We start from the raw sequence: 22559 nt of genomic DNA, 5'->3' as shown, positions 1-22559 counted from the left end.
CTTTGAATGATGTTTAAGAATGCCCTAGGAGACCCTATTTATAAGTAGGGAACTCCAATTTTCGTACAAAGTTGAAAACCTAGAAAACGCCTCAAATACACGTATTTTTCCAAAATAGACTTCTCGCTGCATAGTTCGTTTAAAACAGACTTCCTACTGCGCAGTTTTCCAAAATAAACTTCACAGCTTCATAATACACTTTTTTAGGACGATTTCAGGATTCTTCACTTCAAATCTTCAATTCTCTTCATTCCTCGCTTGGTTTTCTTGGATCTTTAACATGTGAATTTTTCAATCTTGATCTTCTAAGATCCATCCCTTGCCTTGGTGATTTTTGAGTATCAAATTCTTACTTTTTAACACCCCTTTTCAATCCAAGCTCTTAAATTCACCTTGTAACACATACATGAGTAAAATAAAATATTAAGATGATTTATGTTCATAAAACCAAGATATAAATGGAGAAAATTATGCAATATTTGAGTCTCAACACACCCCCCAACCAGCATTTTGCTAGTCCCGAGCAAAATAAGCGAAGAAAAATAAAAATAAGAATAAAAATTAATTTTAAAAATAAAATTAAAATGAAAAAAATTCTAACTACACCACTTTCACAGGTAATCTCGATTGCATTTAGCATATGCAACAAGCCTTTAAACTCCTAGGTTTCCCCTAGTGGACGAATTATAGTCTCGTGAGGGTTTACAGAAATATTACCCATAAACATTGAAAATATTTCAACACTATAAAATTTATACAATTATGCCTCCATTTATCATATGAATTCTAAAACAAAACAATACTTAACCTAAGTCTGAAGTTAGTTAAAATCTCAATTTTCTAATCCATTACATCCTTGAGTTCAGAGACCTAATTAAAATTTAGAATATTTATAACCCAATATCCTTAGGTGCTTCGTGACACTAGTCTAACTTTGAGAAATATGCATGTTCCCTATCCTAACTCCTTTCAATCATCCCAAGAATATGAAATCTCCAGTTATCTCTTTTTTTATGACATTTCTTCTTTTATCATCATATCCTCATTATTATAGACCATCCTTAGATGAAGATTTCCATCGGGTGTAAGACCCGTGTTCTAGTCCGTACCATTCCGTTGGCTTCTGCGGTCCTTCCGGTCAAATTCCGGCAACCTTCGCACCGTATCCGACATTTGCGCGTGATCCTAAGCCAGGTCTCGCACACTGATGTCGGCTCGATCCAAAACTTATGTCTTGGTGATCACGTCGTCGCCGCGAATCCAACGCCGTGATTTGCGCACCGAACCGATACTCAGGCTAGAAGATGCCGATATACGTTTATTCCGAAGAAACACCGCGCGTTGCAGATTTCGAGGGAATCTCTACAATTAGTTTCATCAATCAACCATTAATGCAAGCCCTACCTCAAGTACAACAACCCATTTCCTCTTTTTTAAAAAGTCTACCCTCTTTCCACCTCACCACTCCTCTTTTTCCAAATTTCAACCATAACCATACCACCTTTACAAAATTTCAACCCAACCCATCACCCATCACACCTCACCCATCCATATCACCTCTCTCTCTCTCTCATTTCTAAAATCTCCAAGCAACTCAAGCCTCTCAAACGTCCAAGCTTTCCTCTCCCTCCCAAGTGTGGTCCACCTTCTCATCTTCCATCTCAACCATCTAAACCCCATCAACCTCCATCAAAGTTGAAGCTAAGGAGCATTGGAGTCTAAGGGACCAAGAAGAAGGAAGATAAGGTGGGTGATCCACCGTTAAATCTTGATCTTTAGGGCCCACTTGTTGTGGGACCCATTTTGATGTATGTGTTGTATCAATGGAGGGCCCATAGTGGCGGGGTCCCTCCTCTCTATCTCACCGTATTTTTCTCTCTCTTTCGTTGTGATGGTGTGGATCCCACCAATATGTGTTACATCTACCCCGTCCATATACATCAGACGGTGTGGTCCACTCTAATACAGGTGATGATCCACACCATCCACTGTTTGGATGGGCCCAATGCATTTTTTTGTATATATATATGTTATATTTTATATAATATATATAACATAATATGTATTATATATATAATATGATATATATATTATATGTATATATTTGGTGGGCCACGTCCATGTGGGACCCACCACAAGGCATGTGTTTATCCACACCGTCCAGCGTCACTGGACGCTGGACGGGCGAGCCCCTTATGGAATGGGTATACTGGCATGGGTGTGTACTTTATAAAAAAAAAAGAGAATGAAGTGGTGGGCCTCTCATGCAGGCCCCACCTTGATGTATATGCATAATCCAAGCCGTCCATTTCGTTCCCCAGATCATTTTAGACGTTGAGCCGAAAGTTGAGATCAATCTGACAATCATACGGGCCATACCATAGGGAATAGTAGTGTATACCATTAAAACTCACCTTGAAGCTTCTATTCACCCAAAACGGGGCGCATATTGGACTCTTTTGGTCGGTCTTGGACCAAGGAATCCAATGGCTGGTGTGGATCTTGCTGATGTGGGCCCCGTCTATGAAAAACCGCAGAGAAACGATATTTTTCAAAAAAAAAAACAACAACTCACAGCAGCACTGCTGCTGCTGCTAATGACAACAGGCGCTGGCAGCGCCTGCTCTAGCCGTTGATGGACGGACGGGCTGGGGCTCACAGCCCTAGCTGTGGGCCCCACCTTGATGTGTTTCAAAGATCAACATCGTGCATTTGATGGGTCCCCACCGACTGGACGTCCACCTCAAAAATTAGCTTTATACGTTACTTAGGTGGGCCACACCATCTAAAATCATGTGAAGACATGTCTAAACAATAAAAACACTTGGTGGGGCCTACCTGAAATTTGGATGCGGTTGAAACTTGGTCTGTACCCTCAGCCAAGTGGGACACACATAATGAACGGGCTGGATTTGTGGACCACATCACGGTGGGCTCCCTATCCACGTGTATAAAAAAAAAAATCATCACGGTGGGCTCCCTGACCGTGTGCGAGATTGGATGTAAGTAAATGGTGGGCCCTACCCACGGTCCGTGTGACCTTATGAATAGTTTGGGTGGAAAATAAACATTCCAGTGGGCCCAGTCCAGTGGGCCCTACCTTGGTTCAGATGGCTTCATGAACAGTTGGGTGGAAAATAAACATTATGTTGGGCCTTAAGTTGGGTGGAAAATAAACATTATATTGGATCTTAGGCTGGGTGGAAAATAAGCATTTAGTGGGCCCCACTTATGTAAGTATTGTAAACTACACCCTCCATTAGTGTGGGCTCCATCAGGATGCATGTATTTCATTCGACTGTCCAACCGTCTGGAGATAATTTAAGGCCCATTGTGGAGGCCCACCTTCATTTATTGGTGGGCCTTGTTAAGGCCCACCTTGATTTGTATTAGGCCGATATTATGAAGCCCATTTGTGGCACTGGAGGCCCATGGGTCAAGGCCCAATAGGACGTACATAAGGCCCAATGTAGTGTAATTCTACCATGGTATATGTATTGATTTCGTAACGGGCCACGCCTTGGGAGCAATGCTGGTTTGACGTCCACATTGAATGGATAATGTTGGTTAAATGTCCGCATTATAACTCTTCCTAAGGCCCACTGATAGGCCCATACTTGTGGTAAGTAGGCCGTCTAGGCCTATCTCCGTTATACACAGAGCCCATCTCTTTATATATGTTTAGTATAGATCCATGATTCATGATCATTCACATCATATATATGCCTGATGTGAGGAGTGACCGATCATAGCATATGCCTTCGGGCGGACTATTTATGGGCTCCCTGATAGGCGGAGTTGCCTCATATAAATGCATGGTACACACAGGACTGTTGCATGACTGATAGTATGATTCATGCACTTGCATTTGTGTGATTGTGTTACTATATGCCCTAGCGACATCAGGGCCATAGCCTTCACATACACATCGTGGATGGCTGCGTTGGATACCGAAAATGTTTGGTTCTAGCATACGGGCGCCATAGATGTCCCTGGGTGAAAATTTCTAAACCCGATGGTACCAAAGGATGACTCCAACGTCGAGACCGAGTAGATATATGAGCGCATGAGGGCCGAATACCAGGAGGCCACGTCTCTCACTGTGTCGTGGTCGGTTGGAAAGGCGTGTGGCCTTACTCACCCGAGGGTAGGGGGCAATACTAGGCTGAGTTTGACCAGTTCGCGAATGGGTCCGCTATCGACGTGCTAGATAGGTATTGGTAGACTATTGGCCAGGCAGATAATGAGGTTTCTTACGCTTACTTGGACTGTGCGGCTAGGAGAGCGACAGTGCCATTTGGAGTATATTGAACCCCGGTGATTATCCAGAATGAGAACTGTACTGATACATGATGAGGATTGGCATGCTTGAGTTGCATCTCGCATCGCACGGCCATGTTATGGCCGATAGCATTCATATCTTGCACTGCATAGCCTTGGTACGACTGATTGCATTCATGTGCTCATCACCATGATTCCGCATTACTCTGACCTTGCATTTTGAGTACGCTTATATTGCGCACATACTTACACCACCCTCTAAGCTTTCTATAAGCTTATGCATGATTGATGCGTGCAGGAGACGCCAGGACGCAGTCGCAGCCATAGTCTCACCGTAGTTGGAGCGTGCAGCCGAGCTTCTGGAGTTTTGTTTCTTCTGTTACAATGTATTTTCCCTTTCAGACGCATTGTACTCAAAAGTTTTTTATCATAGTGGATTTTGTGGTAGTGTTCTTGTGGTTATTATTTGTGAGTTATGCTTTTGTTATGCTAATTATGAATCAGACTGATGATTTGAAATCCTCCTTGTAGTATCCCAGGATCGGAACTTGGTGAATGGGTGTCGGGATCTGAAAATGGGGTTCTACGAAGGCTGTGGGCGCCGGATTCGGCGATCGGAAATTTTGTGAGCCTGGTTTCCGAGTTCGGGGCGTGACATCGGGTTTGCTTCATAACCTAAGGTATCGTACTTGTAATGGTAACAGTAATGGATACTTAGGTTTTCTTACTCCGGATTACTGACACGATTGTTATGGTCATTGCATTCATGCTCTATAATAAAAATTTCTTTTTTCTATCACTCTTCTTTTTTTTTCAATATTCTTTCTTTTAAACATATATCAATGGTACTGGTTCATTCAACCTTGTTTGAATCAAAAGTCGTTATTCTAGTTCACATATCATATTCCTCACTTAGTTAGTTAGGGTGTATTATGAATTCACTACATCAAATTACAACTCACTTTAAATTAGTGATTAGATAATTGAACTTAAGTTTATAATTTTCAGTTGTTAGATTTCTGACTACTTTCAACCTAGACTAAGTATTAAATTTGCCTTTAGAATTCGCAAAATATCATGTTCACATTCTTGTATATAAAAATATTATTTTGAAAATGTTGAAATTTTTTTTTCATAAACCTAAAAAAAAATAAACTTAAACCTAATTGAAACCTAAAAATAATAAAAATAATAATAAAATAAACTGAAACCCCCCCAAAAAAAAAACTTTCACATGGATGACTATCCACACCCCCAACCTGAAATCTACATTGTCCCCAATGTAATGATAATGTAATGTAGAGAACAATAAAAATAAAAGAAAGGGTGGATAGTACCTGCCATGAAAAACTCACCTGCTATGTGACACTAAAAAAAATTGAATATGATACAAATCCTACACAAATGCTCCGTCAGACCAGGAGCATCATTCTGAATATTCTGGCTCATGAAGAGGGACGGACTCCTCTCCCAAATGAAAGTTTTCCACATAAGGCTTCAATCTCTGACCATTAACCTTGTACACTTGCCATTACGTGGATTCTCAATTTCAATAGCCCCATGAGTATAAACATTCTTCATAATGAAGGGGCCTGTCCATCTTGATCTTAACTTTCCTGGAAAGAACTGGAGACGGGAATTGTATAATAGGACCTTTTGCTGAGGTTCAAAATTCTTCCTCAGGATATTTTTGTCATAAAAAGTTTTGGTCCTCTCTTTGTAGATTTTAGAATTTTCATAGGAGTCTTGATGAGGGTCAAATATTACATATCAGACCCCAATCATTACCTGATTTTACGTATATGATAATGCTTAACGGAGTATTTTAATTATATTTTTGTTGCAGGATGAAATCAGGAGCGTTGATGGAAAAAGAGTACTACAAGCATGGATTTGACACTCCGAAGTCACCAGAGCAAGAGACGCACTCCAGAGAACTAAGACTGAAGAATTTACATGCCAGGGATCCGAGGAAATCAAGCCGTTTACATTAAAAAGGCCCAAAAATGGTCCAGAATGCAAGATCACATGGTTTCCACCATCCGATTGACTCGAAACTTCATACATGGGATGGGGGGCATAAATAAACCGTACACATAAAATTTCAACCATTTCATATCTCGGGAAGTGGCCCAACGGCCAAATCAGCCCTTTAATTCCTTAAGTGGGGCCCACCTGGTCTCTGAATATGCATCAAATTTGGTCTCAACCCATTATATGAGGAGACAAAACAGATGGTCGGATTAGATTTTGAAAGAAACATTGTAGTGGACCCCACCTTGTGTGACATGGGCATAGTGCACATGTGCACTGCCCGTGCACCGAATGAACCAAGTCGGTCAGCAGCGCTGACCCAACTTCCTTCCTAAGATGGCAGTTGCCGTTTCTGGCGCTGCGTAACGGATGGAAAGTCCATTTTTACGGACCTTTGTGGGCCCCACCCATGGCACGTACGTTTAATCCAAACCATTCATCGTGTAGAAGGATTCAAGAACTACAAAACCATGTTTACAGTTTGTGCCCATACGTGCACACGTGTGCACTATAGAGGTCACAAGCGGACTGCCCTGTGACGTTTAAAAAAATCTCAGCATGATTGCTCCTCTGGGCCATGTCAATGGATGTTCAAAACCATCCATAACTGACCGAAATTTCGTCCTGAATCAAATGGATGGGGTGGATATTCCTGAAAACGCTTATGTGGGGCCCACTGAGTATCGCAGCGCTGGACGTGCGAAGGCTTATGCACGTCCGCGAAAAGTGAAATTCCGAACAGTTGTGGCCCACCATATTTGATCAGATGGAAGATCTGATCCGTCCATCATGTAGAGAACTCAAAAAAGTCCTAAGGGACGGTATTTATTTGGAAACCAGGTGAGGAAAGAGGGGCTATTTTGCGTCTGGACTTGGCTGCGAAAAGGAGTACGCGGCTGTTGCTACAACAGCCTCTCCATCGACTCCAGCCTTTCCACCGCCCTTCCAGCACCTATAAGAGAGTTTTGGATGTGGAGAGAGAGGGAGAGAGTGGCTAGGAGATTCAAGGAAGCAGAGGACGGGGAAGAAAGAGAGAAGGGAGAGATTGGAAAGGGATGTATTTTTATCAAGTATGTTTTTCCTTCTTTCCAGTTGAATCTATGAGTTTCTAAGTTCTTAACTAGGGCTGAGATGAAGCCCCTAATTTGAATAACCCTTGTTATGTATTGATTTCATTTTGATTTAATTGATTTGTTTCTTTCTCTAGTGTGCTTAATTGAAAGTTTTGTACTTCTCCATTCTAAGAGCTCAACCAAAGTCTAGTTATGGATGTTGTTTGGAATATTATTCTAGGTGCTTGTGTCTAACCATGAACAGGTTCCTATAGAGGAAGAAACAGGAATCTACATCTCTCCATGCCTGACCATGGATGGAAAGATGTGATCCATATGCTTTAAGGAATTATACATTCTGTGTGCCCGACCAAGGACATAGAGTGCGCTTTATTTATTTTGATATCAATCTGAATTAGGGTGAATCAACAGGTAGAACAAGGTTTATGATAATTAGAGGTGGAATCGAAAGTCCTAGTCTTCTCCTTGATTGAATTTTTCTCATCATTATTCTCGGTTATTTTTCCATTGATTTTTGTTTAGTTTACTCAATTACTAGCTCAAATATTTGTTGGATTAGTTAAGAAGAGTCTTTAATTTTGAATTGTGACAACTAGTCCTTGTGGGAACGATCTCGTAATACGTACCATATCTACATTTGATTCGTATACTTGCGAGTTTAAAATCATTTAAATCAGGTTAGTTTAAATAAAACATCAAGTTTTTGGCGCCGTTGCCGGGGACTGTTTTGGTCCAATTAGATTTAGGATTCTCTCTTATCATAATTCATAGTCTTAGGTTCTTACTAACTTTAGGTTAAATTTTTTTTTTTAGAAACTAACCTATTTCCTGTTTTGTAGGGTCCTGACATAAACTACTAATTTGGTAATCTCTTTCCAAATTCTCTATTTTTTCTAATTTCTATTTTTTAGAATTAAGATTTTATTTTTTATTTTATTTTTTATTTTATTTTATTTATTTATTTTTAGAAATTTTCTATTTCTAGGCTAATTTCCTATTTTCTAATTCTAGATTTTGATTCTTCTTTCAAGTAACTTTCTATTTTCTATTTTTAGAAATTTTTTCCTTTTTTAGAAACTAACTTAGCTTTTTATTTTTATGATTGGAAACTTTCTTTTTTAGAAATTAAACGTTGCTTAGGATTCTTCTAGCATTATTTTAGGAAATTCAATTTATTTTTGTTATGTCTACAGGAATTGAGGAAGGAAGCTGCTAAATAAGATTGTCTTCAAAAGGAGGAGCTCTCAAATCTTCAGACATTCATCATCGCCTTTTCCGGGTTCTTCCTTCCAATTCTCGTTTACATAGCTTTCTCTTATTTTTAGGAATTCATAACTTTTATTTTTAATTTTATTCATCTTAGGTTGCATCTTAGTTTAGTTTTCTTTCTTATATTGGTAACATAGTTTATGCTAGGACGTAGATCTCTGAACATAGAACTAGCACCTTTCGATCCTGAAATAGAAAGAACCTTTCGTAGAAGATTTAGAAACATCCTATTTGAAATGGCGGAAGAGAATGGAACTAAAGCTCTTAGAGATTATGCAGCTCCTGTCCAATTCAATGCGCCTTCATGTATAGTGTTGCCTGCCACCACGATAGCATACTTTGAACTTAAACCTGGGGTCATACAATTGTTGCCCTCCTTTTATGGTTCAGATAAGGAGGATCCATATCATCATGTGAAAGAATTCTTAGACATTTGCTCCACCTTTAAGTTCTAAAACTTTTCAGACGATTCGATCCGTTTGCTCCTTTTTCCTTTTTCTTTGAAGGATAAGGCAAAAGCATGGTTGAATTCTCTAGGAGTTGGGTCTATCACTACATGGGACCAATTGTCTAAGAAGTTCTTAAACAAGTTCTTCCCGGTTCACAAAACTAATGCTCTCCGTAGAGAAATTACGAATTTCATACAAAAAGAGGGTGAGCACTTTCATGAATGTTGGGAAAGATGGAAGAATTTACTTCTTAAATGTCCACACCATGGTTTTGAAAAGTGGCAATAGGTTCAATACTTCTATGACGGTCTGACACCCCAGAACCGTTGCATGGTTGACGCCACCAGTGGAGGGTCATTCATGACCAAAAGTGATGTCGAAGCTTAGAATTTCTTTGAAACCTTGTGTGAAAACTCCCAGCAATGGGACTATTCAAATAAAGGTGAAAGAAGCCTTCAACCACTGAGGAAAGGGGGTATATATGAGGTAGGAGTCACGCCAGATCTTTATGCAAAAATTGATAGCCTGATAAAGAAGGTGGATGCTTTAATATTAAACAATGAACCTCCATAAACAACTCAGGTCGAGTCATGTGCCATATGTTCTAGTCTCGCCCATCCAACGCAGTTTTGTCCATCTAGTTCAGCATTTTCAGAATTTCTCTCTGAACAAGTGAACGCTATGAACACCTTTAGGAGAACTGAGAATGATCCTTACTCAAACACCTACAACCCAGGGTGGGCTAGACATCCAAATTTCTCTTGGGCAAAAGGACCACAACAAGGAGGACCATCTGGAAATCCTCCTATGCAACCTTACTCCCAAGTTGGCAGTCAACAACCTCAGCAGTTCTCACAGTATCAACAAGTTCCTCCACAATCTAGGAAACCATCTCTTGAGGATACACTCAATCTTTTTATGCAGAGTTCACTTCAATTTCAAAAAGACAGCCAACATACTTTACTAGCTAACCAGCAGAGTTTACATGCAAATGCACAATCCATTGCCAAGCTGGAAGTACAGTTGGATCAACTTGCTGCCACATTGAGTGAGAGAGAGAAGGGCAAGTTTCCTAGTCAACCTGTGGTAAATCCAAAAGGACAGTATGAGATTGGCTCTAATTCAAACCAAGGACAATATCATGAGCAAGCCAAATCAATCATTACCCTTAGGTCCGGTAAACAGATCGAGAACAAAGTAGAGATGCTTAGGGAAGAATCAAATTCCAAATCAGAAGATCAAAATGAAGCGGAGAGACATACTAATGCATCGAAAGCCCAAAAGCACTTTGACTTTCCAGAAACCACTCATGTGCGATCTTGTGTGCCTAAAGCACCTTTTCCTCAACGTCTGGCACCGGTTAAGAAAGGAAACAACTTTAATGAGATATTGGACATGTTTAAGCAAGTGCAAATCAACATTCCGTTGCTTGATGCTATCAAGCAAGTTCCTGCTTACGCTAAGTTTCTTAAAGATTTATGCACTCAAAAGCATAAGATGAATGTTCATAAGAAGGTCTTCCTTGCGGAGCAACTCAGCTCCATGATTCAACACAACACCCCTCCTAAATTTAGGGATCCAGGAGCTCCTACCATTTCTTGTGTCATAGGAAAGCATAAGGTTCAGAAAGCGTTGCTTGATTTAGGGGCCAGTGTTAATTTGTTACCATATTCGGTCTATGAGCAGCTAGGACTTGGTGAGCTGAAACCAACTAAAATAACATTACAACTAGCTGATAGATCTATCAAGGTGCCCCGTGGTATTATTGAAGATGTGCTAATCTAGGTTGATAAGTTTTATTTTCCAGTGGATTTCATTATTCTAGATACTCAGCCTGTCTAAAATCCTACAAGTCAAATCCTGGTTATTTTAGGACGTCCATTCTTGGCCACATCCAATGCTATCATAAATTGTAGGAATGGAGTTATGAAGCTATCTTTTGGTAACATGAAGATTAAACTCAATGTTTTCAATGCTGGACAACAAATGTCAGACTCGGATGATATATTTGAAGTGAACATGATTGAGAGTCTAGTGCATGACTCTTTTCTTGAATCTTCCGATGACGCTCTTGAGACTTGTTTAACACATTTTGGCATAGATTTTGACATAGAAAGTTCCATCTAAGAAGTCAATGCATTGCTTGACTCTAATCCAGAAATGAATACAACAAAATGGAAAGCTAGAGTGGAACCTCTTCCACCTTCTGAGTCTAAACTGGTCCCATCTACTGAGAAACCACCTGAAGTCGACCTTAAACAATTACCTGAAACTCTCAAGTATGCATTTTTAGGACCTTCTGAAACACTGCCTGTCATCATAGTTGCTAACCTTGATAAAGAACAGGAGGGTAAGTTGCTTAATGCTCTTCGCGAACATTAGGCAGCTATTGGGTGGACAATAGCGGACATAAAGGGAATAAGCCCCACAGTGTGTATGCATCGTATTCATCTTAAAGAAAATGCAAAAACATCGCGAGAAATGCAAAGGAAGCTTAACCCTAACATAAAAAAGGTCGTTCAGGCTGAGGCGCTAAAATTGCTAGATGTTGGTATCATTTACCCCATTTCGGATAGCACATGGGTCAGCCCAGTTCAAGTTGTTCTCAAAAAGTCTGGGATTACGGTGAAAAGGAATGAGAATAATGAGTTAGTGCCAACTTGCATGACTACGGGTTGGCGAGTTTGTATTGATTACCGTAAACTGAACCTAGTCACAAGGAAGGATCACTTTCCTCTTCCTTTCATAGACCAGATGCTTGAGAGATTGGCAGGGCACAACTATTATTGTTTCCTGGATGGATATTCCGGGTATAATCAGATTCCCATTGCTTCCGAGGATCAAGAGAAAACCACATTTACATGTCCTTTTGGTACATATGCCTATCGGCGTATGCCATTTGGATTGTGTAATGCGCCTGCGACCTTCCAATGATGCATGATGAGTATTTTTTCAGACAAGGTTGAGCGTTTTCTTGAGATTTTCATGGATGATTTTTCAATTTTTGGCTCTTCATTTGATGAATGTTTATACCATCTATCTCTTGTCTTGGAAAGATGTGAAAAAATGAACCTGGTATTGAATTGGGAAAAGTGTCATTTTATGGTTCAAAAAGGGATCGTACTCGGGCATGTTATTTTAAGTAAAGGCATTGAAGTTGATAAAGCCAAGATTGATTTAATTTCTAGTCTTCCTCCACCTAGAACGGTTAAGGAGATTAGATCATTCTTAGGGCATGCAGGATTCTACAGGAGATTCATTAAGGATTTTAGCAAAATTTCTCGACCCTTATGCAATTTACTAGCTAAAGATGTTGCTTTTGTCCTTAGTGATGAGTGTCGGCAAGCTTTTGATAAGTTGAAGCATTTACTGACTTCTGCTCCAATCATTCAACCACCTGATTGGAGTTTACCTTTTGAGCTTATGTGTGATGATTCAGATTATGCGTTGGAGCCGTCCTAGGACAAAGATTGAACAAAATGCCTCATGTCATTTATTATGCTAGTAGGACTCTAAATGATGCATAACTCAACTACTCTACCACTGAAAAAGAATTGTTGGCAGTCGTATTTGCTCTAGACAAATTCAGGTCATATCTCATAGGGTTAAAGGTTATAGTGTTCTCAGATCATGCAACATTGAAATATCTTCTTTCTAAAAAAGACGCTAAACCTCGATTGATTCGGTGGATTCTCTTGCTATAAGAATTCGATATTGAAATTCGGGATAAAAAGGGTTCCGAAAATGTAGTAGCCGACCATTTGTCTAGACTTGTCTTGGAGTCCACAATGGACCATTTGCCAATGAACGAGTCTTTCCTTGATGAACAACTTCTAACTATTTCTCAATTACCTTGGTATGCGGATATTGTAAACTATCTTGTTACAGGTCAACTTCCTTCTCATTAGACTAAACAAGATAAATCCAAATTTCTTGCTGAGTTAAACATTTCTTTTGAGATGACCCATACTTATTTAAAATTTGTCCTGATCAGATTATTAGGAGATGTGTGCCTGAGAGTGAGTTTCATAGTGTAATCTCCTTTTGTCATGATCATGCATGTGGTGGTCATTTTGGTTCAAAGAAAATAGCTGCGAAAGTCTTACAAAGTGGATTTTATTGGCCTACACTGTTTCGAGACACCCATGCCTTTTGCTCAACATGTGATAAATGCCAACGTACGGGTAATATTTCCCACAAGAACATGATGCCACTTACCAATATTCTCATTGTTGAAATCTTTGATGTTTGGGGTATTGACTTCATGAGCCCATTTCCCCCGTCATTCGGTTATGTGTATATCCTTGTGGCCGTCGACTATGTCTCTAAATGGATTGAAGCAGTGCCATGTAAACGAATGATCACAAAGTTGTGGTCCATTTTTTAAAAGAGAATATCTTTTCTCGTTTTGGCACTCCTCGAGTAATTATAAGTGATGGGGGTACTCATTTTTGCAATAAACCGTTTGAATCTTTAATGAAGAAATATTCCATCACTCATAAAGTTGCAACGCCATATCATCCACAAACAAGTGGTCAAGTTGAGGTGTCAAATCGGGAGATTAAACAAATTTTAGAGAAAACGGTTTGCCCCGATCATAAGGATTGGTCGTAACGTTTGAATGATGCTCTTTGGGCATATCGAACGACTTTCAAAACCCCGATTGGAATGTCTCCGTACAGCTTGTCTTTGGGAAAGCCTGTCACATACCTGTGGAATTAGAACATCATGCTTATTAGGCCATCAAAACTTTTAATTTTGATTTAAGCAAGGTTGGATCACACCGTAAACTTCAACTCAATGAGTTAGAGGAAATTCGAAATGAGGCATATGAGAATGCAAAAATTTATAAAGAGTAGACAAAAATCTTCCATGACAAATCAATTCTTCGTAAGACATTTGAACCGAACCAGAAAGTATTATTGTACAATTCCAGGCTACGCCTCTTTCCTGGAAAACTACGTTCGCAATGGTATGGTCCGTATCGAGTAGTAAAAGTATTTCCTCATGGAGCAGTTGAGATTCAAAATCTAACAGACGGGAATATCTTCAAAGCAAATGGTCAACGGCTAAAACCATATTTAGATGATTTGGTGAACAAAGATGTTGAGGAAATTTATTTGGCGGACCTAGGTTATCAAGATTGATTAATTCATGGTCCATTCTTGTCTGGCTGAAGACGTTAAACTTAGCACTCCTGGGAGGCAACCCAGTTTTTCATTCCATTTCACTTTTCTCATTCATGAGTTCAATGTTTGTGGGTAGCATTGCTGCAAACCCTCACATGACTACAACTCGTCCACTAGGGGTAACCTAGGGGTTTAAAGGCTTGTTGCATACGCTAAATGCAATCGAGAGCACCTGCGAAAGTGGTATAGGTAGGATTTTCTTTTTGCATTTTTATCATTTTGCTTTTGTTGATTTCTCTCTTATGCTGACTCGCTCTTACATGGATATTTTTTTTTGGAAAGCCTCTAGATTCTTTCATACAGGTACTATTTGTCCATTACTCCTCTTTTACTTTTGTTGTCTCATGAGCATTGCATGTTTATTTTTTTTACATTAAGGACAATGTAAATTTTAGGTTGGGGGTGGGAGATTAGGTTACCTCATCAGTATTTTCTTGGTCTTGAGCACAAATTGTGAAAATTTTTAAATTTTTCTGGAATTTCTTGTGCATTTGAAGTGATTTTGAAGGATAAGTGTGATTTTAACATTGCAAGGTACAGAATGTTGGTAATTTATAACTCTTGGATTCAGCCATCTGTTAGATTTCACAGTTAAGATTGAATTGTTAACCCATGATTAGAACTTTTAAACATTGATTGAGTCATGATCTCACATATCACATCTCGGTTGCACATTAAGGTTCCGTTTCAACATTGAATGATTAACTTGGTAATCACTAAGCATGAAAGGAACCAGCCTAAAATTTTTAGCTTCGGTCTATAACTAAGAATTGAGAGAAAGCGTAAGTCATATAATCTTCACCATAGGTTTGCTCCCTAAAGATGAGGATTCGATTCCCCATGGTTGACATGAGAAAAGGGTTAGGTGTATAATCTTTACCATAGGTTTGCTCCCTATAGGTGAGGATTTGATTCCTTTCCTTGGCGTTACTATTCATGAAAAAATCAAAGGCTGATAGAATGAAAAGTTAATCTATAAGGCAAGTGTTAGTTTCAGTTGTCATGCATTCTGTTGTTAATTAGTAATGATATCATGAAATTAACAATTGGATCTCTTAATGATAATAAGCCGAGATTACACTATACACTCATGGAACTTAATGTTTAGAATATTCTAATTAATGGATTAATATTTTGAAATTGATTATGAAGTTTATCGTGAGCTTGATTCCAGAAAGAAAAAAATTCTGTGCACCATTCATGAATCTTAGAATTCTCACGCTTCGACGATTTGTTCACAAGTCACTCAGGTTTACAGAAATTGTTGTGTATTTCTAAAATTATTTTTCGCATGTTTTGCTCGGGACTAGCAAAATGCTGGTTGGGGGTTGTGATAAGGGTCGAATATTACATATCAGACCCCAATCATTACCTGATTTTACGTATATGATAATGCTTAACGGAGTATTTTAATTATATTTTTGTTGTAGGATGAAATCAGGAGCGTTGATGGAAAAAGAGTACTACAAGCATGGATTTGACACTCCGAAGTCACCAGAGTAAGAGACGCACTCCAGAGAACTAAGACTGAAGAATTTACATGCCAGGGATCTGAGGAAATCAAGCCGTTTACATTAAAAAGGCCCAAAAATGGTCCAGAATGCAAGATCACATGGTTTCCACCATCCGATGACTCGAAACTTCATACATGGGATGGGGGACATAAATAAACCGTACACATAAAATTTTAACCATTTCATATCTCAGAAAGTGGCCCAACGGCCAAATCAGCCCTTTAATTCTTTAAGTGGGGCCCACCTGGTCACTGGATATGCATCAAATTTGGTCTCAACCCATTATATGAGGAGACAAAACAGATGGTCGGATTAGATTTTGAAAGAAACATTGTAGTGGACCCTACCTTGTGTGACATGTGCATAGTGCACATGTGCACTGCCCGTGCACCGAATGAACCAAGTCGGTCAGCAGCACTGACCCGACTTCCAAACCAAGTCCATGCCATGGGTCAGCAGTTGCCATTTCTAGCGCTGTGTAACGGACGGAAAGTCTGTTTTTACGGACCTCTGTGGGCCCCACCCATGGCACGTACGTTTAATCCAAACCATTCATCGTGTAGAAGGATTCAAGAACTACAAAACCATATTTACAGTTTGTGCCCATACGTGCACACGTGTGCGCTATAGAGGTTACAAGCGGACTGCCCTGTGACGTTCAAAAAGATCTCAGCATGATTACTCCTCTGGGCCATGTCAATGGATGTTCAAAACTATCTATACCTGACCGAAATTTCATCCTGAATCAAATGGACGGGGTGGATTTTCCTGAAAACGCTTATATGGGGCCCACCGAGCATCGCAACGCTGGACGTGCGAAGGCTTACGCACGTCCGCGAAAAGTGAAATTCTAAACGGTTGTGGCCCACCATATTTGATCAGATGGAAGATCTGATCCGTCCATCATGTAGAGAACTCAAAAAAGTCCTAAAGGACGGTATTTATTTGGAAACCAAGTGAGGAAAGAGGGGCTGTTTTGCGTCTGGACTTGGCTGTGAAAAGGAGTACGTGGCTGTTGCTGCGATAGCCTCTCCATCGACTCTAGCCTTTCCACCGCCCTTCCAGCACCTATAAGAGAGTTTTGGACGTGGAGAGAGAGGGAGAGAGTGGCTGGGAGATTCAAGGAAGCAGAGGACGGGGAAGAAAGAGAGAAGGGAGAGATTGGAAAGGGATGTATTTTTATCAAGTATGTTTTTCCTTCTTTCCAGTTGAATCTATGAGTTTCTAAGTTCTTAGCTAGGGCTGAGATGAAGCCGCTAATTTGAATAACCCTTGTTATGTGTTGATTTCATTTTGATTTAATTGATTTGTTTCTTACTCTAGTGTGCTTAATTGAAAGTTTTGTACTTCTCCATTCTAAGAGCTCAACCAAAGTCTAGTTATGGATGTTGTTTGGAATATTATTCTGGGTGCTTGTGTCTGACCATGAACAGGTTCCTATAGAGGAAGAAACAGGAATCTACATCTCTTCATGCCTGACCATGGATGGAAAGATGTGATCCATATGCTTTAAGGAATTATACATTCTGTGTGCCCGACCAAGGACATAGAGTGCGCTTTATTTATTTTGATATCAATCTGAATTAGGGTGAATCAATAGGTAGAACAAGGTTTATGATAATTAGAGGTGGAATCGAAAGTCCTAGTCTTCTCCTTGATTGAATTTTTCTCATCATTATTCTCGGTTATTTTTCCATTGATTTTTGTTTAGTTTACTCAATTACTAGCTCAAATATTTGTTGGATTAGTTAAGAAGAGTCTTTAATTTTGAATTGTGACAACCAGTCCTCGTGGGAATGATCCCGTAATACGTACCATATCTACATCTGATTCGTATACTTGCGAGTTTAAAATCATTTAAATCAGGTTGGTTTAAATAAAACATCAAGTCTCTCATCAACTCCTCTAATTCATTTAACTCTAATTTTCTTTGTCCACTTGCTTGATCCATATCAAAGTTTAATTTCTTTATTGCCCAGTAGGCTTAATGTTTCAATTCCACAGGCAAGTGACAAGCCTTCCCATACACCAATCTGTATAGAGACATTCCAATCGGAGTCTTATAAGCAGTCCTATAAGCCCATAAAGCATCGGATAGTCTGAGGGACCAATCCTTCCTATCTGGCCTTATAGTTTTCTCTAAAATATGTTTGATTTCCCGATTAGAAATCTCAGTTTGCCCACTCATTTGTGGGTGGTATGGGGTGCTCACTTTATGCTTGATGCCATATTTCTTCATCAAAGCCTCAAATGTTCTATTGCAAAAGTGAGACCCGCCATCACTAATGATGGCCTTTGGAGTTCCAAATCTAGCAAAAATATTTTCCTTGAGGAATCGTATGACCACTTTGTTGTCATTGGTCCTACTTGGAACTGCCTCAATCCACTTTGAAATATAGTCCACACCAACCAATATATAAAGAAATCCAAAAGAAGATGGAAATGGACCCATAAAATCAATACCCCAACAATCAAAAATCTCCAATGGTAAAATTAGGGATAAAGGCATCATGTTGCGCCAAGACACTCTTCCCAACCTTTAACATCTATCACAAGCAACACAGAAAGCATGGGTGTCTTTAAACATGGTGGGCCAGTAAAAACCACACTACAGGATTTTTACGGTGGTTTTCTTAGCAGAAAAATGGCCACCACATGCTTCCATGTGACAAAAAGAAATAACACTTCGAACTTCATCCTTTGGGACAACATCTAAAAATTTGATCAGTCCCATATTTATATAAATACGGGTCATCTCAGAAGAAGTTCATAACCTCGGTTTCAAAACGCTTCCTATCTTGTGACTTCCAATGATATGGCATTTTTTCCGTTACAAGATAGTTCACTATATCCGCATACCAAGGCAATTTGGAGATCGTAAATAATTGTTCATCAGGGAAAGTGTCCTGGATATGCATTTCCTCAGTGGAATCATCTAACACCAATCTAGAAAGGTGATCGGCCACTACGTTTTCTACTCATTTCTTATCTTTTATCTCTAATTCAAATTCTTGGAGTAGGAGGATCCATCTCAAAAGTCTTGGCTTTGCATCCTTCTTAGATAACAAATATTTCAAAGCCGATTGGTCCGTGAAAATGACTACTTTGGATCCCAGTAAGTAGGACATAAACTTATCCAAAATAAAAACTACTGTAAGTAATTCTTTTTCAGTTGTTGAGTAGTTCACTTGGGCCGAGTTTAGAGTTCTACTCGCATAGTGAATAACGTAGGGCCGTTTATCTTTCCTTTGGCCCAAAACAGCCCCTATGGCATAATCACTTGCATCGCACATTAGTTCAAAAGGAAGTGTCTAATCTGGTGGACGCATGATAGGTGCAGTGGTAAGGGATGATTTAATTTTATTAAAGGTACTTGCACACTCATTTGTCAACTTAAATGGAACATCCTTTTGAAGAAGATTAGTCAAGGGTCTATTAATGGCACTAAAGTCCTTGATGAATCTTCTATAAAAACCAGCATGCCCTATAAGTGATCTAATATCTCTAACAGTTCGGGGGATAGATAGATTAGCTATAATGTCGAGTTTTAAGCGATCTACCTCGATTCCATTTTTGGAGATAACATGGCCCAAAACAATTCCCTTTTGAACCATGAAATGACATTTCTCCTAATTTAAGATAAGGTGTTTCTCTTCACACCTAGACAAGACAAGAGATAAATTGTTGAGGCATTTCTCAAAACTACTCCCAAATACAGAGAAGTCGTCCATGAAAACCTCAAGAAACTTCCCAACCATATTTGAAAAAATACTTAACATACATCGTTGGAAAGTTGCTGGGGCGTTACACAATCCAAATGGCATCTGTTTGAAAGCAAACGTGCCAAATGGACAAGTGAACGTGGTTTTCTCTTGGTCTTCCAGGGTTATCTCTATTTGGTTATATCCAGAATATCCATCAAAAAACTATAAAAGGAGTGACCTGCTACCCTCTCTAAAACTTGATCAATGAATGGTAGAGGGAAATGGTCATTCTTTGTGACTTGGTTCAATTTTTTATAGTCAATGCAAACACGCCAACCAGTGGTGACACGTGTTGGTATGAGTTCATTATTAGAATTCTGCACAATAGTTATTCTAGATTTCTTTGGGACTACTTGAGTTGGACTCACCCAAACACTATCGGATATTAGGTAGATGATTTCCACATCCAATAATTTAATCACCTCATTTTTTATAACTTCTATCATGTTTGGATTGAGACGCCTTTGAGGTTGTCTAATTGGTTTGGCGTCATCATCGAGGTGGATCCGATGGGTGCATATGGAAGGGCTTATACCTTTGATGTCAGAAATGGTCCAGCCCAGGCTCCTTTGTGGTCCCTTAGAACTTTCAACAATTTAATCTCTTGATCCTTCTCTAAAATTGAAGAGATCACTACAGGATAAGTTTTATTTTCACCTAAATATACATACTTAAGCTCATTTGGTAGTGGTTTTAAATCAAGTATTGGATCATTGGTTGGTGATGGCAGAGGTCGTAAGTCCTCGATAGATAGAATTTGAGTGCGCGGTCTCCATTGGTACATGCCAATGTCCTGGGGGGTAGTGCTCTCATTATCATCAGAAATTTCGGCAAGCACTTTTTCTAAATCAGAATTTTTCAAGTCTCTAATGACTTGAATCAATTCCTCAATCAGACTAGGTTCTAATTCCTCTTCTTCTATCAAGCAGTCCATGAAATTCAACTCATGGATCTCATTGTTATCAATGGGCTGCTTACATAGATTGAAAATATTTAGCTCTAGAGTCATGTTACCAAAAGACAACTTCATCATTCCATTCCTGTAATTTATGATTGCATTTGAAGTTGCTAGGAATGGGCGGCCTAAAATGATGGGAACTTGAGCGCTAGCATTTACACATGATTCAGTGTCTAGTACAATAAAATCCACGGGGAAGTAGAATTTCTCCACTTGGACTAGCACGTCCTCTAAAATTTTCCTTGGTACCTTAATAGAGCGGTCAGCGAGTTGGAGTGTAATCGTGGTTAGTTTAAGCTCGCCTAACCCCATTTGTTTGTAAACCGAATAAGGTACTAAGTTGACACTTGCACCCAAATCTAGCAAAGCATGCTCAATTTGAAAATTCCCAATAATACAAGGAATAGTGGGACTTCCCGGGTCTTTGTATTTGGGTACAACCCTTTGTTGAATGATATCACTCACTTTCTCAGTAAGGAAGGCCTTTTTGTGCACATTTAATTTCCTCTTTACAGTGCACAAGTCCTTGAAATATTTAGCGTATGATGGAATTTGTCTAATGGCATCAAGCAGAGGAATATTGACAGAAACCTTTTGGAGCACATCCAACACCTCTTGATATTTCATGGGGACAGTTGGATTCCGAAGTCTAGATGGGAACGGAACTGGAGGCTCATATGACTTAGTTTCTTTATCCTTTTGCTGTTGCGACTCTTAAACCATAGCCGGTTCATCATTTTCTTGAGACAATGGCTCATCCTCCGACATTTCTACCAGTTGCATTTTCTTGTTATCGACATCTTTTCCACTTCTCAAGGTAATGATGGCCTTAGCTTGTTCATGTTGTAGTTTACTTGGATTTGAGTCTCCAATGAAATGTATGTTTCTAGGGTTTGGCACAGGTTGAGAAGGAAGGGTGCCTTTTTCCCTAGCATTTAGTTGAGTCTCAATCCTAGCCACAGCTATCTTTAATTCCTGATTTGATTGGATTAGAGACTGATTCATTTGAGCTTGAGAGTTCATGAATGTGGTCAATGCATCCTCCACAAATGATCGCTTTGGCGGGGGCACATATGGTGCATTGTTAGGTGCCCCAAAGAAGTTATTTTGTGGAGGCATTTGAGGTGCATTGGGCACATTAATTTGTGGTCCATTTCTCCAACTAAGATTAGGATGGTTACGCCAATTTGGATTGTACGTGTTTCCCAATGGTTGCATAACTTACCTTTGGTAATTATTTATAGCATTTGCTTGATCATGCTCATGCGTGATATTTTGTACAATTGAGATTATTGGACAATCCTTTGTGTCATGGTCTGTACCACCACAAATGCTACAAAAATTACCTAAGGAAGTGTTTGCTTTAACCATATCAATCTTCCTAATTTCCAAAGCTTCGACCTTTCTAGCCAATGCAGCGAATTTTGCATTAAGGTCGTCTTCCTCTCTTAGGACATACATTCCCGCTTTCTCTCTAGGAATGGGTCTAGTTTGGTCTGATTTAGCAGAGACATCCCATGTCTGCTTATTTTCTGCTAACATATCTAAAAAATCCCAAGCCTCATTATGATCTTTGTCAAGAAAGGTTCCACCACACATCATCTCTATGAACTGACGGGTATCCATGGTGAGCCCCTTTCGGAAAGCATCAATCACGTGCCATGGTTCATAACCATGATGTGGACAAGTAATTAGAATGTCTTTAAAGCGCTCCCAAGCTTGAAAAAATAGTTCATTCCCCTTTTGAGAGAATGACATGATTTCTTATTTTAGTGCATTTGTTTTGTGCTCGGGAAAGAACTTTTTCAAAAACTCTCTACTTAAGGCTTGCCATGAAGTGATGGTATTAGGTCTTAGAGAGTTGAGCCATGCTTTGGCCCGATCCTTTAGAGAAAATGAGAATAACTTAAGCTTAAGTACATCCCTATTGTCATTGTTTACTTGTAACGTTGCAATTACTTCCTCAAAGTCCTTGAGGTGCAAGTAGGGGCTTTCAGAATCTAAGCCATGAAATTTAGAAATTAATTG

General features: G+C 39.4%; 2 non-coding genes across 2 annotated transcripts; one reads left to right on the top strand and one right to left on the bottom strand.

The window, feature by feature from the left end:
* Positions 1–9271: 9271 nt before the first annotated feature.
* On the bottom strand, positions 9272–9378 carry LOC131238156 (small nucleolar RNA R71). The gene has a single exon (XR_009167566.1). It is a non-coding gene; the product is annotated as a small nucleolar RNA R71 (small nucleolar RNA).
* Positions 9379–22200: 12822 nt separating this feature from the next.
* Positions 22201–22307, top strand: LOC131238299 (small nucleolar RNA R71). Its single transcript, XR_009167703.1, has one exon. It is a non-coding gene; the product is annotated as a small nucleolar RNA R71 (small nucleolar RNA).
* The last annotated feature ends 252 nt before the right edge of the window (positions 22308–22559 follow it).

This window comes from Magnolia sinica, chromosome 2, assembly GCF_029962835.1.
Source record: "Magnolia sinica isolate HGM2019 chromosome 2, MsV1, whole genome shotgun sequence".
In the NCBI taxonomy this organism is placed as follows: Eukaryota; Viridiplantae; Streptophyta; class Magnoliopsida; order Magnoliales; family Magnoliaceae; genus Magnolia; species Magnolia sinica.
This window is presented reverse-complemented; position numbering and strand designations above follow the sequence as displayed.